Here is a 13,080-nt window from a genome sequence, read left to right on the forward strand (position 1 = left end):
GTGCGTCCTAGGAACTCTACTTCTTGTTTGAACAAAACACACTTCTTAGGTTTTAACTTTAGTCCAAATAACCTAAATCTTTTTAACACATCTGTAAAGTTGTTGAGGTGTTCCTTAAAATCTTTGCCCAAAACAAGAATATCATCAAGGAATGCTAAGACGGTTTTCCAATGTAATCCCCGCAATACCAGATTCATTACTCTCGAGTATGTGCTTGGTGCATTACATAAACCAAACCCCATTCGGTTAAACTGGAACATCCCATATTTGGTTATAAACGCAATTTTTTCCTTATCCGAATTCTTGACTTTAATCTGTAAATAGGCCCAGTTTGCAACTAGTTTAGAAAACCAAAGATTCCCCGTCAGTGTATCTAGACATTCGTCTACCAAAGATAGAGGAAATACATCTTTCTTGGTCACAGCATTTAATGCCCTGTAGTCTATACACCAACGGAGAGTTCCATCTTTTTTTCTAACTAGTACTGGTGCTGAAGCCCATTCAGAGGTTGAAGGTTCGATTACTCCTGCACCTAGCAATTTGTTGAGGTGTTTTTCATCTTCATCAACATAGCAAGCTGGTGTTCTTCGCAACCGTTGTTTAATTGGCCTGGAATCTCCCGTATCTATGCTATGTTCTATTGCGGTGAAATTTCCTAGGTCAAATTCATTTGTTGCAAATACATCAGAGTATGAATGAAGAACTGCCTGAAGTAGGCCCCTCTCTTCTGAGGAAAGGTGTTCTGAAGACCTAGCCAGAAGATCTTTCAAATGATCTGGTATCTCAACATCTGAAGAATCCGCGGTGGATTCTACTTTCTGGATTTTCGCTGTCTCTGGATTATTGTCGGGCAAGATTTCATGTATAGAGTGAGCAAATCCCACTACTTGACCCTGCCTTAACTTAACTTGTTTATTGGTCAAGTTAATCAGACAGAGAACAGGTGTTTACCCTCCTGTATGTAATGATCGTGGAGATAAGATAGAATTAAACTCTATTGGTTCAATAACGTAATCGCATGATATGACTGCACTACAAGGCAACCTCAGCACAGAACAATGTGGCACTATTGCATTATTTGAAACTTTAACTTCTGCCACTTGTAAATTGCTGCAGCTGTCTATAGAACAACTCATGCGAAACCGCCCATGACCAATCTCGAGTTTACCATCACTCATATTGATGATTGCTCCATGCTGATAAAGAAAATCCAGTCCCAGTAACATATCATCTCCTACTGGTGCTACGTATACTTCATTTCCTGGAAATGTTTGCGACCCGATAACAATACTTACCGGCCCAACCTTGTAACCAGACATCTTAAGATCACGTCCTGCTGTATGTAAGATTACTTTACTCAAGGTAGGTGGTTTTACCTTGAGAGATTTATAGAGCCCGTCTGAGATTATGGTCACTTGAGCTGCGGTATCAATAATCGCTGACACAGGTACCCCATTAATACTCAGATTTACTTTGATATTTGACGAGGACCTCATTCGTCTGATAAATATCTCATTGGCCGGTCTTGTAACGTATTCTGATAGGCCGCTGATATCAGGGATCGAAGAATGGCCTAATGCCCCTTGTCGTTTCCCTCTGGCTTAGCACCTTCTTCGAAGGAGACTGATTTTGAAGGTTTATTCAATGCCTAAAGACTTGGACAAGCACTTCGGAAATGTCCAGTTCCTCCACAGTGAAAACATCTAGGATCTGGAGAGGGAGAGCGTGATGGAGACCTTGTCCGCTCAAAATTCCTCTGAGGACTCCGATTAAATCTGAATCTTTGTGGGCTTGCAGGCCTCTCTCTCACCAAAGCATCCATCTCTTTAATAACTGCTTCAATACTACTGGCCAGCTTAGAGATCCCATTTGATCCTCTAATTTGGTCATCCTTTGAGTAACTCCTTCTCCTTGAGATCTAGGAGGTCTTACTTGAGCTACGGTAGCGTGGGAACATGCAGATAATTCTGAATCTTCACCACAAACCGCAACATCTCTTACATCCCTTCTTCCCTTTCCATAGATGGCATAATGATTATATTGGAAACTCTTGAGATTGTCAATAGTTTCCTCTATAGTCAACGGATGGAGATTAATGGTGTATTGCCCTGCCTCTTTGTCTGTGCATCCATGACATATACGCTTAATCGCTTGTTTAAGCATATAGTCCTCAGGTAGACCTTCATAAGCTCGAAGAGCCAGCTGAAAAACACGATCAGCCCACTCTATCAGTCTTTCTCCAGACTCCTGAGACAAAGAATTGATTTTAAGCTGTGCAGTCTCAGGGATTTCTTTATAGCCAAACCTTTTCTCCATTTTTTGCATAAGGTGGCCAAACCCAATGTCTCCGTCCTGTGAGATGATAGTGGCGTAATATTCACTCGCCCTACCCTCCAAACACCATCCCAAGTAATCTCGTGATTCTTGGGGCCTCCAATTTCAGATCTCAGAAAACCGAGTAAAGTTTTGTTGGAAAGCCTTCCAAGAATCTAAACCATCAAATTTCAATGTTTTTGGTAATGTATCTATGCGGTCAGCTCTTCTGGGTTGCTGGTTTATGTTTGCCGCAACTGGCTGTTGTGGTTGTGGTGGTTGTTGTATGTTTTGATCTTGTTGTTGTGCATGTGGAATTGGTGGTTGAACAATATTTTGTTCTTGTTGTTGTGCATGTGGAATTGGTGGTTGTACAATATTTTGCACATGCATGTTTGCTGGTCTCTGAGGTTGCTGCTGTTGATGATGCAAGATGTGAGGTGGAAATGGCGTATGTTATGCTGGTGTTTGTGGCTGAGGCTGAGCTACATATGCTTGTGGTACATGTATTTGTTGCTGTTGTGCATGTAACTGCGGCATAGTTTGTACATTAAGTGGTATGTGTTGTGGCATTTGAATCATGTTTGGTGCCTGTTGTTGCATTTGCTGCTGAGCAGGCACTGCCAGTTGATGCACCTGATTTTGAGTTGGCTGATGTGGTACTGTAAATTATGGTACATGATTTTGTGCCAATTGTTGTTGAAATGCATGTTGCTGTTGCTGAAATGCATGTTGTGGTTGCTAAAATGCAGTGTTGTGTACAATTGTGTTGGTTGGTGATATTGCATGGCATTGCTCAGAGCTTGATTTTGTGAAAGTGCCACATCGTATGTGTTCTGATGAATGTCATGTTGCTGTGGCAGTAAAAACTGGTTTGGATTGAACTGAACTTGCGGATATGATGGTTGCATAACATTGAGGTTAACACCCTGACCGCTAAACGGTAGATAACCGGGGTAAAGGTGTACCTACAGTAGATGGTAACATGCTAGGAATTGCACCCATGCCATTAACTGGTAAATAACCGCTTTGTGGCATAGTTGCAATCGTGGCATATGATACCATATTGGGATTTACAATCTGAGCATTTGGTACAGATCAGATGTACTGGTGTTTGGTTGCACATTATTAATCATACCCTGTGGTGCGGGTATGCCAGTGTAAGATGGTACCGACCCCTGAACACCAACCAGTAGGGGACTGCCAGATGTCTGTGAAGGTAACCCACTAACATTTGCATAACCTGATGTGGCTTAATTGGGTAACATTAAACCCTGACTACTTGACGGCATGTTTCCGACCTGTGTCTGGGAGTACGTACCCATAGCCATAGACGCAACTTGTTCAGTTGGCATCAACCCATGTGCACCTGCCGGTAATATGTAACCGCCCTGTGCCATGGAATGAACACCAACTGATACATTTGTGTCAAATATTTCAGATTTGACAGGGACACCTGGTGTAGTACATACACCAGATGACTCTGACCCAGTGATCTGAGAATGTTGAGTTGACATTTTGGGGAAAGGTGCACTTGGAATGCTACCGAATGTAAATATGCCTGTAGTAGGTTGCATAGTCGACCCTTGAGGCACACCGGTATAGAGTGTACAAGGAACATTATTTAACATAGTGTTTTCTAGTTCACTCTTAAACCCTGTACTCGTCGACACAGCAGGCCAGCTAAATGATAAGGTTTTTGGCCTAACATCCTTTGCCACATTTTTCTCCTTTTTTTGCTATCAATCATCTCTACCACCTGCGAACTGAGTGCACTAGGAGTAGTGGGAACAATTTTTTCCTTTGATCCATGCACCCCATTCTCAGGCTCAAGAGATGTTTGAACTTCACTTTCTGGGAAAGATGGTGATAACTGCAAGTTATCCATCTGATTTTGTAGAGAAAAATTCAAATCTGGGTTTTCTTCATAGTTTATTACACCTGCATCTTCATCTGCAATCTTCGCGTGGCAAACTTGTTGTAATTCTTGGAGATTGCAGATGTTTCCGGACGTTTCACGAAATGCCACGATGTTTCTGGCTACTGCAGGGCCCACTCCTCTGATCGTTTGGAGTGCACCGAAATCAGCAAAATTAATACGAACGGTGTTGTCGCCACTTTGTGCCATTCTGTGATATCTGATGGTTGACAATGTTTTATAATAGATAGCAATAGCTAATAACACATGAAAAACGATTTGATTAACCTTTGGAATAAATTTTTGAAAACTTTCAAGCCAAAAAAGTCAAAAATAATAATTGCCAAAAAATTAGAATTATAAAACGTATTGACGTACAATAAAGCATTCAAATAATTGAAAATGTATATCCTATTCACAAAAACTTAGAATCTAAATGAAAAACAAGTACTAATAAATGAAAACCTCGAAAAAATTAAAAACTGGAAGTTATAAACAGTTGTTTACATTTAACCGGAAAGGTATTCCCCCGATACGTCACAGTATGGCGCCAAATATTTAAAAATGGCGCCCGTCAAAATGATACGAGGTTTGACATTAATACGAAATTTGCGGAAATTACTTAAGGAATAGAATATTTACACAATTTTCGTCGCTAGTACGTTTTACAACGCAAGAAACCGACAAAGTACAAATGAAACTATAAGTGAGTTCCGTATACCACGTTATGTTAATCACCACGTGCTATAACTGTCAGCACGTCGTGACAAAAATAGAAATACACTAATAAACACAGTCAAATTGTAGGAATTAAGCACCTGACGTCTATATGAAACGTCCAATGCAAACAAATGTTCCTAAGACGCCAATGTGATACAAAAAATCCAACCGGCAATATGTTATCACCGTGTGGTCAAATATATCCAAAAAAACACAAAAAATACGATAAAAGTTCACCGGCGACGCCAATGTTGTGTAGCCGAGAAACTACAAAACATATAGTACAAATATCTGGTGTCTTACCTGACAATATGCGGCAGACAACAGACAATAAACACAAGATACAAGGAAAAAAGGGTAACAGGTGTAGTGTGGTATACAGCAGAATCGGAACTGGAGCTCCAGTAGGTTGGGGTGGACCATGTGACATCAGGGTAGACCAGGGTTAGAGGTCATACATAAAAGTTAGCATACGTTGGGAGAATACAATATGTGTTTACAGTACAGTATACAATTTGTGATAAAATTGCTATGATACAAAGCGTTTGGATGCAGAAATATATGTGTAAACTGCCTAGCAATTATCTTCAGATTGCTGTCTGAGCGCCTTTAAGGCACTATTTTAATTTGTTTAAGGTATCCGATCCATATTAGGATAAAATTTTTCCAACCTTGAAAATCCATCATGTATTTAATACTTTGATATTTATTTACAGCATTTTCGAGTAGAAAATGATTTACCGAGAGAATATTTCAAAAACAATATTTACGAAACAGTAATTAATTAATGAATATTGCATTAAGGTCTATGGAGACTAGCACATTTCTTAAAATAGAAAAGTAATTACTAGAAATATCAAAAAATACTTTGGCGGAAAGATGTATTTTATCATTATAGATACAAAAACTATTGAAAATAAATTCTATACCGTGTAGATTTTCTTAGAATTAATTTTTATAGAATAAAAACAAAGGGGGACAACTCTTCAAAAAAAAAGAAAAGGTCACTAATTAGGACACACTCGAGCTCCACTCTTACATATCGATACTTAAATAGGAAAATTATGTCCAAGTATACTGAGTATTAAGGCCATACATATCTGTTGTGCACCCAGATTCATTAAATCTGAGGCTATTATGGATCGGACACCTTAACTGTTCACATTTCAAAACCTCACAAAATTAGATGCATTTCGAAAAATTATGACATTCTTCAATCGGAGCTAGTGATAAATGAAAAAAAAATTATCCGTCAACTTATCTCTACATCATTCGAGCTTGACGTTAAATGAGACTTTCACATGAATAGCATTCGGAGACATTTACACTTTGCAGATCACCAAATACACAACACTGTAGGATTGATAAGAGGGTTGCTCCAAAAGTAGTGTCGCAATTGCAATAAAATCATGAAAACTCGCTGTAATGACAAAATTTCGAACTGTATTATATTTACATATATTTATTTAGATCTGAAAATTTTAGTGCAAAACGATATTTGTTTTCGAAGACAACATATATAGAGGGTTAGGTAAGGACAGTCGCCGCACGCCTGCGACGTAATTATGTATTTTTGACGTTTTGTTTTAAATTCATACTTCTGTGCTTTACAAAGAAATGGTTGGGATGCTACATGTATATCCACACTTTGCTGGAATTGTTTCTATTAAATATCAATAAAGTGTATTTTATCTGTAACATTCGGTCGTCACCGGTACCAAACAATAGTCTATGTTCTATTATTGTAATTTTCAATAGAATTTTCCAGATTGTTTTTAAAATATTACACAGTATTGAAATGGCAAATACTTGAAAAGTGCATTTTTTCTGTTAAGATATTTCAGATCTTATTGAGATGTTAGTTTTCTGAGTTTGTCCGCGCGGGATCTCAATAAAATCTAGTGACTGAACAACCAATCATTGATATAAAATAGACCTTAACATGTTAATGTGCAGATTAGATACAGTGTATCAGTTATTAGTCCATCACTTCAGTAGTCACCAAAGGTGACACCAAAAACGGCTTTTAAAAGTTTTTGCTTTTTAAATGAAAAATTCTATCTATTTTAGATCCTTTCGAATGAAATATACATTATCCTCATTTGAGATATTTCAGATATCTATTTGACATGGTTGTTTTCTGATTTTGTACGCGCGATATCTCAAATACAGTAAGTGATTGACCAACCAATCTTTGCTTTATGATAGACCTTTTCATGAATATGTGCAGAATACGTATCAAAACCTTGTCTGTCAGTTTTGGTCGTAACCAGAAGCAAGCAAAATTGTACTTTTTACTTTTATAATTTTCGATAGAATTTTCCAGACTTTTTTTTTTTAATTTCAGCGCATTATTGTAATGGTAAATACACGAGTACTGCTTTTTTCTACTGAGGTATCTCAGATATTTTCAGAATCTTTTCTGATTTTGTCTGTGCAAGACTCAATAACGGAAAGATGTAGATGTGCAGCAAAGGTATCAATGATTTATCCAGCATGTCCAGTCGTCACCGGAACCAAACAAAATTGTATTTTTTAAAACTTTCTAATTAATGATAGTATATTCCAGATTTCAACCCAGGATTAAATGGTAAATCATCGTGATGATTATTGCGTTTCTAATGTTGAGATATCTCGGATATATCATTTAGATGTCTTTTTTGTTTGTTATTTTCATGTTTTATTTGACATATCAGAATATCAACAGAGGAACACGTTTTCTTTTTTTATTATGGTTTTCCGGTTTGCAATTGAAAATGAAACGAAGTGTTTAATGACAACTTTTGTAGTTTGGAGTTTAGGGTTTTAAAATTCGTCTATGGAAGACCTATTCGTTGCTTGCAACGAGATCGCATCTAGTTACAGAAGTGGGGCCCATTGCATGTACATGCATTGTATCCCCAAAAATACAGTAAAATTAGTGTTATTCAATTTAAAAAAAAAGAAGTAGTAAAGCATATCTGTAACTAATTGTCATCCGACGGTTTTTTAAATTGTGACAATTTCAAACCCCTGGAAATAATTTTCAAACCATTTTCCGTCTCCTTGGTTAAATCATAAAATAAGGTAAATTTGTGTGACATTTTTGATTTTCATCTAATGACCTTATCTTTTTTATCATGGAGGGGCCGGTGTAATGAAGAATAATGACCCCCGTAGAATAATGACCGGGGGTCATTTTTCTACGTAGAATAATGACCCCCCGGTCATTATTCTACGCAGAAAAATGACCCCCCGGTCATTACCCCCCGGTCATTATTCTACGCAGAAAAATGACCCCCCGGTCATTATTCTACGTAGAAAAATGACCCCTTTGCCTGAAGAATAAGTGTCATTTTCATAAAAATGAGCACACTCCACATGAAGAAAAGTGACCCCTATAGAATAATGACCCCCTTGTAGATTAAAGTTTTTCAGTATATTTTTTTTTATTATTTGTGAAGTAGTCTTTACACTATTGTAATTTTTATTGCTGCAGTTTACAGAAAGTAACAGAAATTATAATTCATATTCAAATAAACTTAAAGTGAAAGAAGGGGTTTATCTTAGAAAATAAAAATCCTTCCGTTATAACAAGATATTGACGTATTGCATCGGGGTATAGTTGTCATCTTAACAATTACATTTACATATATCTATGGTGTTCCCATAGGGCCACTTTGACCTTAGGGCAAAGATGCAAAGGCGAAAGTGCGAAGGCGAAGGAGCAAAAGTGCGAAGATGCGACGACGAAGCGCGAAGATGTGATGCCTAAAGTGCGAAGGTGCGAAGGCGAAGGAGCGATACTACTATCGCTCCTTACCAACTTCGCACTCTGGCCTTCGCATCTTCGCACCTTCGCCTTCGCCTTTTTTGATTGCATTCAGCAACATGTAACATGTAACATATATTTTTACCAGTCCTGGCTATGCCTAATCATTATCTACTCCATACAAAATGTAATGTCCGCCATAATGTGTACATATGCAATTCCATACTCCTGTCACTTACCAGCCGTCTGTTTACCATGGACCAAACACAGTAACAATCTAATTTCATTATGGGACACTTCTTGCTCATGCATGGATCTAGAGGGGGAGAGGGGGTCCGTCCCCCCGGAAAATTCAATATTAATAATTTCACGCAGTAAAACGGGAGAGGGAGTCCGGACCCTATCCCCCTGAATAATTTAATTTTATTAATTTTATAAAAATAAATTTTTCAAAATATGCCTAGGAACCCTTTAAACGATGGAAATTAGCTCCGCAATTATGAAACATAGGTAATCACAGATTACAAAGCTCACCGAGACGAGGCGTCACCTTCATGAGGCATCACCTTTATGAGACCACCTTTATCATATTATATGAAAACCATCCTTTATAATCTTGGATATTCATGGATTCTGCATTGACACAATATCGTATATCATCTCTTAAAAAAATGTATGATAATCATATGTTCATATGTTAATCAATACAATAATATAAAATTAAAATTATATCCTATCATTCTTACAACATATATCATAAAATACCATAAAATACCCGTAAAATATTGTGAGATATGATATTGTAACGTATGATATGACATTTTATTACATACTTAGTAATAAATACAGGTTTTTTGCACATGTGTTACAGATGACATCACAAAATCCGTATCGGCCTCCGGAGCTGATACAGGATATCAGCCCTCCAGGGCTCATACGGATCCGTATCACACCCCTTGCGGAACTCCTCTGCCTTTTTTCGCTTCGGCATTTTTTGCATGTTTACAGACGAAAAATAAAACATTTCCAGTTACAGTCGACATTTGTAAGTGCAGTTGAGAACTTCAAATGCTAGCAAATGTTTTAAAGCAGTCAACTTTTAAAACCTGAAGAAATTCCTTTCTGTGGCTTCATGTTTGTTAAAACAAGAAGAACTCATATTTTTATTTAATACATGTACAGACTACTTTCAAATATTATTTAAATTCAATTTGTTCAAGTTGATGCCTTTTTACATAATTTATTACTAATTATGTAATAAATATAATAATAAATACCCTTTTTCCATATCACAACCTGTATCAGCCCTCGACCAATATCATCCTTCAGGCCTTCGGCCCTCGGGCTGATATTGGAGTCTTGGGCTGATACAGGATGTGATATGGAAAAGGGTATGTATTATTCTCTATGTATTGTGTTATACATTATTGTATTTGATCAAATAATACAATATCATAAAACATGATACAATATAGTATTATATGAAACAATATAATATTGGAATGATACATCATAACATAGAAACATATGATATTATATTGTATAATGAAGCATTGAATCATTATTTTTTGAAATATGTGGTCTCATAACTGCAACGGTGTGTGCATACAAATTGAATAACGCGTGCTAGTGCGTTATGACAATGTGTTTGCACTCATTGTTGCAGCTATGAGACCACATCTTTCAAAAAATAACGATTCAATGCTTATATTTACGTTTCTTAAACATGTATTTTCTTCCCGCAAATATGATTTATTTTTAAAAAGCTCTGTCTTATTCAACGAGTAATGCGATATTAACGGAATGGCCACTGGAACGGCCGAAATATGCTTATAACACAATTTTTATTTTTCTTTCGGTAATTAAATGAATTTACTCTTGGTATACTAAGAAATTAATCAATTGAATTCATTTTACTGTCAAGATATATTTACATCAATGAAATATTTATCAGCATAAGTATAATATCAGGTCGTAATCCGGTTTGAAGTCGCAAGAAGAGTCAGTTCTTGTTCTTCTAGAAATACCGAATGAATATTGAATGTATTCATACGCACCAGATTTGGTGATTGGGTCTTCTGTGTTGTGTGTAAATATCACTCAAATTAACCAATGTCATTTAATAGAGTGAAAAAAGGAAATGTAAATATAATAGTATGTTATTGTATTGTATGATATTGTATCATATTTGATACATAATATGATATTGTATTATATGATTTGATACAAAAATGTATCATATCAAATGATACAATATCATAGGATAAGGGAAATAATATATCATAAAATCATTATGCACATTGTATCATATGATACAATAATATATATTACAACATCATAAAATACAATTTCATGTGATATGATAATATATCATATAAACCAATATCATATAATATACAATATCGTATGATACCATAATTTTTAATATTACAATATCATATATACAATTTCATGTTATATAATTCTATATTACAGAAACCAATATTATATTATACAATACTGTATGATACAATATAATAGAATATACAATATTATATCATAGGATGCAATATAATATATTGCAATATCATATGTAATAGTATCGTGTGATTAAAAAATTAATTAATAATGCAATATAATATTATACAATATTGTATCATAATATACAATACTATACAAAACAATCATGATACAATAGCATATCATAACATATAAAAAAAATTGATACAATATTTTATCGTATCATATAACGTTTTACAATAAAACATATTGTATTATATTGTATCCTATTAAACAGTAGTGTTTCATATCATACAATACTATATCAAAGGAATCATGTTGTATCATTTAACAACAACCATATCTATCTATTAAGCAGGTTTGAGTGAGGTAGGAGATTTCTTTGGCATCCTTGATAATGGAGATCAGGCTCTGCATCTAAAGCAACCTCTGCGTTTTATTTATAATATAGTTAAATCAACTATGCAAGCTATTATTTATTTCATGTTATATAATTCTATATTACAGAAACCAATATCATATTATACAGTACTGTATGATACAATATCATAGATATTCAGAATATTGATGTTCATGTTATACGTAGAAGAAAACAAAAGTAACGCAGAAGATTTTTTAAAAATCACTTTCCCCAAGAAATGTAAATAAGAAGTATTCTTATTCCTACGTTACCTGCCCCCTTAGTCTTTTCCATAAAGATATATACATGTATCATTCTTCGATTGACAATTCATTCATCAATGAATATTGCTTTAATTATTACAACAATTATTCTTTAATGATTATCGTTCGTTAATTATCAAACAATATCCTCATTGTGTATGAATTTTTCTTTATTTGCGTCATTTCTCGCCGTATGTCGACAAGAAAAGTGAAGTAACTATTAACAATCAATTTGTGGTAATGTAAGGGTGTTTTGCGTGTGCTTGCTACGGATATGAAAAACTATATACAGCGATTTATTTACAAGTTCGGTGTTTATAACTTCAAAATCAGTTGAACAGAGTAAAAAATAAAGTAATTTCAAAGTCATATCTTGGATACGGGGTAACCAATTTCTATTCATGTTTACGGGGGGGGGGGGCATTTTTTATGGGGGTCATTTTTCTTCATGTTAAACATGAAGAAAAATAACCCCTGGGCCTTTTTTCTTCAGAAAAATCCAATTATTCTTCAGCTAGGGGGGTCATTATTCTACGTCGAAAAATGACCCCCGGTCATTATTCTACGGGGGTCATTATTCTTCATTACACCGGACCTTTAATGTTAACACTTAAGGTCCGCCTTTGCTCTGTCATATAATTAATGGTCCGCCCCGTAAAAGGGTCCGGTCGGACCTTTAATTTTAACATTTAAGGTTCGCCTTTGCTATAAAAGGGTCCGGCCCGTATAAGAAGAGGTCCGCCTAACATAAAAGGTCCGGGGTATACATTTCATTTCTATCTTTTTAATTTCGAGAGTTTTAATTTTAATTGAATTTTAAGTCCCAAAGTGAAGGATACCAATCAATTTATCTTTTTAATTATCCATGTATACATGTATTTTTATAATTTCTGTTACTTTGATTAACATATTAACATATAAGAATTAGTACCCATAATCGACCCAACCACCCAGCCCGAACCATTACATGACATGCTCTCTCTCTCTCTCTCTCTCTCTCTCTCTCTCTCTCTCTCTCTCTCTCTCTCTCTCTCTCTCTCTCTCTCTCTCTCTCTGGTGTTTCCATCATGGTGATGTGGTTCTCTCCATAACTAAATATTCATGTGTAATATTTGATTAATTTGAGCACTAAAAAGCAACTTTACGGGATAAGTATGGCTTATTCTATCTTTTTTATATTTATTTTAACAAAAAAAAGTTTCTAATATTTAACACA

General features: G+C 35.6%; 1 protein-coding gene across 3 annotated transcripts in view; it reads right to left on the reverse strand.

Annotated features, from left to right (window-relative positions):
- The window catches only part of LOC105324924 (galactoside alpha-(1,2)-fucosyltransferase 2), a 41,426-nt gene that overhangs the window by 26,278 nt on the left and 2,068 nt on the right, over positions 1-13,080 (reverse strand). The gene's annotated exons all lie outside the window — the stretch shown is intronic.

The sequence above is a fragment of the Magallana gigas genome, chromosome 7, assembly GCF_963853765.1.
Source record: "Magallana gigas chromosome 7, xbMagGiga1.1, whole genome shotgun sequence".
Taxonomy (NCBI): Eukaryota; Metazoa; Mollusca; class Bivalvia; order Ostreida; family Ostreidae; genus Magallana; species Magallana gigas.